This window comes from Limulus polyphemus, unplaced genomic scaffold (genome assembly GCF_000517525.1).
Source record: "Limulus polyphemus unplaced genomic scaffold, Limulus_polyphemus-2.1.2 Scaffold3840, whole genome shotgun sequence".
Taxonomy (NCBI): domain Eukaryota; kingdom Metazoa; phylum Arthropoda; class Merostomata; order Xiphosura; family Limulidae; genus Limulus; species Limulus polyphemus.
The window spans coordinates 74645-80365 of NW_013669450.1; positions in this window are offsets into that span (position 1 = coordinate 74645).

Here is a 5721-nt window from a genome sequence, read left to right on the forward strand (position 1 = left end):
ATTTCTAATACTATTTTTTTATTTTTTACTTGTTTGTTTTTGAATTTCGCACAAAGCTACACGAGGGCTATCTGCGTTAGCCGTCCCTAATTTAGTAGTGTAAGACTAGAGGGAAGGCAGCTAGTCATCACCACCCACTGCCAACTCTTGGGCTACTCTTTTACCAACGAATACTGGGATTAACCGTCACATTATAACGCCCCCACGGCTGAAAGGGCGAGCATGTTTGGTGTGACGGGGATTCGAACCCACGACCCTCAGATTGCGAGTCGAGCGCCCTAACCACCTGGCCATACCGGGCCTTAAATGATTTATAGAACTTAAAAACCTGAAGTATTTACACATTATTAACTAACTGTTTATTGGCATTTCAATAAGTAAAGTTTCAGATTCAGACTAAAAAACTATTGATTTTGATACGATAACGCAAAAGTGTTTTCTAATTTTAGTTTAATAGTGGTCTTCTGGCTGTGTACTATTTAACGTGTACCGCGATATATAAAATCTGTTAAATGTAAATATAGTAAGTGCCTTACTTATAATACAAAGTCTTTTTAATTTTTGTTAATTACAGAAGCTCTACATTTTTGAGGTTTAACAATCTGTGTAGTCAGGAAGGCCATTTAGTTTTTTCAGATTAAGTGTTCTAGTTAAATTTATAAAAGTTTGGTAACTGTTCGGGTCTTTCACTTTAAGTAAAACCCGAAATAATTGCAAATGTCATTGACGTTAAAGGATTTACTTTCACAAAACTGGAGTATGGCCAACGATTCGAACGCAAAATTAAGTTTAGATTCCATCTGGTGCTATGACTCCTTTACATATATTTATAAAGCATGTTATTACTAGATATTTTAATTTTTTACTACCGTGTTTACTCTAATTTGATGCTTGTACTTACACAATATTTTTATGAACAGCTTGTATGAAAGTTTTCGGCCGCTAATGTTACTAATGTTCACTTATGATGCAAAGTGAATTAAAATTTTATAAAAGCCAACAAGGAAAAATTGTCAGCCAATGAAGACATACAATATCACAGGATTGGACAAATGTTAATAATTAGCTTTTCTTTTTAACAATTTCAATGAAATTGAAATGTATATGAAACTTTTAAAAGATTAATAACATATAATACGAATTTTTCAACATATTTTTATCATTTACTGAATGCGTGCATGTTGAAGAGTGATTACTAATAATATATATATATATATATATTGTGATACTTTTTTGTTTTTGGAACTCTTTTTACAGAGGTGTAAACGTGTGAAGCATACGTTAGGTTTATGAACAAATATGATATATATAAGGAACATTCCGGGAATGTCGTGAGCTTATTGGTCTAAAGTAATTAGAGATATGCGGTTCGTGAGTTTACACTTGTTCACATAATAAGATAAAAACCAAGTAATAAGGCTTAGACTACATGCATTATGTAACATTTTAACGCATGGTCAATAGTTTATAGACAAACCGTCAAATAAAAGGTATATATAAAAAGAAGTGTATGTATTTTCTAATAGCAAAGTCACATCGGTTTATCTGCAGTGTCCATCGAGAGGAATCGAGCACCTATTTCTAGTATTGCAAATCCGAACACTTACCACTGTTCCACCAGGGGACGTAAAAAAAGAAACAAAGAAATATTAACTGATGTTTGCTTCCAATTTACTTTTTTTTTGTAAACTAAGAGTGTCGATACTGTTTGAAGTGTTATTTCCCTTAGATTATTGGATCTAATGTGGTTTTAATTAAAAGTATGAATCTTACTTTCACAAGTACTTCCGTACATGAACGTTTTCGATGAAAAAATCGAAGGTAAGTTTATTCCTGATAGAAACTGATTAGTTTATTAAAATCAACTTGCGCATACATCAATAGAAAGCTGGGTCTACAACACCAATACAGGGATCTTATTGTTGTGTGACTGACCTTCAGCTATACGTGCTTATCGATATTGTACGTATTACAAAGCTAATGTTTGATTGTGATACGTACAATGTCGACAAACAAACACAATTCCGATAGTTTAACCAAGAGTGCCCAAGTACGAATGCTTGATAAAACAGTGTAAAACACTTTGATTTCCAGTAGCATACTTACCGAAAAACAGAGAAAGTTAAATTGATTTCAAAATACAAACTTAAATTTACGAAAGTAATTTCAATCATCAACTGCGTTCTAACTCAAAAACGTAAATCTAAGCAAATGATTTTGAACTCAATTATCCCATATGTAACTCTCATCTTCAAAAGTGACTGTCTCTAAACCTTCGAAGCAGTGACGGATTGAGCCCCAGGACAGTGAATAATTGAGGCCTCTTCTTGTATATTATTTTTGTTGTACAGGACAAGCGTTACTTCACAGTTAAATATACACCTTAGTCTACAGATATGCGTATATTTATAGTTAAATACAATTTTTTGAATGTGTACATATTCAATTGTTAATCTTATTTTAAAGATCTAAATCTTACTCGAAAATATTATCTACTCATAACTATAATAAAATTTTAAATAGCACTCCCAGTTTAATAGAAACACGTTTTAACATTTATTTCCTTTCGAATAATTACTTCCTTTTTCAACAATACTCTTTACATACAGTATCCTAGCCTAAGATTTTTGGGGCCTCTGGACAGCAGCCCCATTAATCCGCCACTGCTTCGAAGTCCATTTTGACCTCCAAAGGCCTGCTAACTATAAACAAATACCAAATTTATTTTAACGTATATTAATTCTGAGCCACCCAGTGGCACAGCGGTATGTCTGCGGACTTACAACGCTAGAATCCGGGTTTCGATACCCGTGGTGGGCGGAGCATAGATAGCCTTTTGTGTAGCTTTGTGCTTAATTACAAAACAAACAAACAAACAATTAATACTGATTAGAAACCAGAATAAAAAGTCATTTCGACTTCCAGTACCACACTGACCCAAAAAAGCCTTCCCAGGTTTCTTTGATTTTTTTTTATAGTGAAGTGACACAAACTTTAAAAGGTTCAGTTTGATGCCTAATAGTGTACTGATTTAAGAGCGTGATGGTTTTGATCCCCAACATCAATCTGACTCAAGATGAGATCACTTTCATCTATAGCAGCGTATCAATTTAAGATGTAATTACGATGATCCTCAATACAGAACTGATTAAAATTGAGTAATAGCTTTATTTCGCCAGCAGTTACTGATATAAGACTTGTGATCTCTTCAACAGTTTATGGTTCAAAACCTACGAATACAGATTTCTACCTACTTTCTTTTTTGATACAACTTCTATTTTGTATTCAGCGAATCTTCATTCGCCTTTCAAAAGACCTGTGAAATGGCACAACAATGGCTTTTAGCTAATCTACACAAGTGTTACTGCCACAGGCACAATGGCGCCAAAAACTATAATGCACACGCATGGAACGACGTCATGCTTGCAAGGAGTCGCTTCTTCTGTAGGTCAAACGTCACGCTCACAACTGAATAAAAGGAAGCCAGTTTCTAGAAGATGATAAACAACTTCAGAATCATTGTGAATTTGTGGTTATACAACGGGTGTATAGAAATAAAACACAGAGACAACCTTTCTGAGCAGCTGACCAGTCACCTACACTCAGCTGCTTGTTCTGTGCATCAAGTTTTGACTTGAAGAAACGCGGTATTTTAGAGTTGTTGTGAATAAAAACAGAAACAATGAAGATAACCAGGATAAAATTATTGCATCAGTATCTAGTACTATGTGAGACGATGAACTGGGGTAAGTTTATCATCGTGTTCACTAAAATGTAAAACTGAAAATAATAATAATGATAAAGCACCAAGGAGCTGCTTTTTCACATGCTGGTGGGAATTACAAACTTTTAATACATTTCCATTGTTTGTTTCTATCTTTTAAATAATTTTGATTGCACAAGTACAAGATGAGATACCCCCTACCGCGCTATTATGTTTCCATACATTTACGAAATTCGTAAAATACACGCGTTAAAAAAGTAGATAATCAAAATTGAAGAAACCCGTTAACACGTGTGCTTTCAAAAATTGACCCTTTTCGATATGTTTTGTATAAAGTCTGTTTTGCTCATTTTGTTGTAAATGTTGGCCACAAAATACTTGCTCTTGTCTGTTTTTATTGTAAATAAATTTGTTAACGAAATTCAGTGGGTCTCTCTTACCTGTTGACATTTAACTGTCAGTCAGTCCTCAAGCACTTGTAAGTCCTAAAACAAAACTTTGTTGCCACATGAATATCGCGGAGTTCAGTGGCGTTAATTTGGAAGTGAAATTAAGTTGATTTATAACTTTGATTAAATAAAAAAGGGTACGATTTGAAATGAGGAGAAAAACTTTTACTAGTATTGAAATGTGCTGGGTTTCAACTACTTGATATATATGCAGATATAAATTAGAGTCCTTTGTTTTCTTTTGACCTTATGTTCAAGAAACTTCATGTTTTATGTAGTGTTAGATCGACATGACAGTAGTAATCATATAACCTAAGTATGCTGTTATATCAGTTGACATTTCTAACACATAGTCAACAGCTGTGACGTTTACAAAATGTGAAAAAAAAGAAAGGTTATGCCTTAGTAGACAAATAAAATATGTTAACCCACAAGGATAATATATTAATTAACACATTGACTCGTTATTATTAAACCTAGGTACTAATGTTAACTTTTCCAGTCAGTCAGTGGTAAGTCTACAGGCTTACAATGCAAAAATCTGGTGTTCGATTAGCTGTGGTGGACAGAGTGCAGATACCCCGCTGTGTAACTTTGCACTAAGAAAACAACTAACGTTAGTCTTTCACCATTAACCAATCTGGTAGTTACTCCTTTCCACTTGTGAGCTCATTAAAAGAATGCTTAAAAAAACGTAACCGACATAAAAGGGTACATCGAACTACATTTGACGGATGAGAAAACAACCGTGGAGTGTAAACATTAAGTAAAACACGAAAATAAATAAAACGATGCTCGCAATAATGGTTTTTAGGGTCAATGAAAGAACTTATAAGAACAAAAACAGATAAGCAAAAATTGCTGAATACTTTTAAACAAACTGAACACATACGCCTGTACCTCTTCTGATTCATATAGTTTTAGTTAAAACTTTTCAATACTGTTAACTAGTTGAAGAGTCATTGGCGTACGTTGTCACCTAGGTTTTGTATTTTTGGTTGCCCAATAATTTTAATAGGCGTCTACTTATGTTTATTGACTTTTGATGATAAATCATTCGTACATGTATACATATTATGATAACAAGCACCACGTGAGCTTTCTACATTCCCTAGGTTGCCAGTTGAGTTCACCTCCAATAGTATTTTGGTAGAATGCCAACAGGAAAGTTTGTTTCTTTGTTGAATTTTGTAAAAAAGCTACTTGAGAGCTAATTGCCCTAGTGGTTCCTAATTTTGAAGTGATGTACTGGAGAGTGAAGGCGACTAATGAACACCATCCACTGCCAACCCTTTTTCAAAGAATAGTGGGATTGAGTGTCACATTATAACACTCCTCGCCCACCCAACATAAAAGTTTTTTTTTGTGTCGGATAATTTGTTTTAATGTGAAGATTACTGGTAGACTAATGAAATCCTAAGTTGTATAGAGTCAATCTTTGATAGGTTGTTTAAGCAGAGTATTCATAATGAATCTAAGTTTCAAATGGATAGCAACTGCCTGTTGTAGAAACCTACATTTGTAGGTTTCTACAACAGGCAGTTGCTA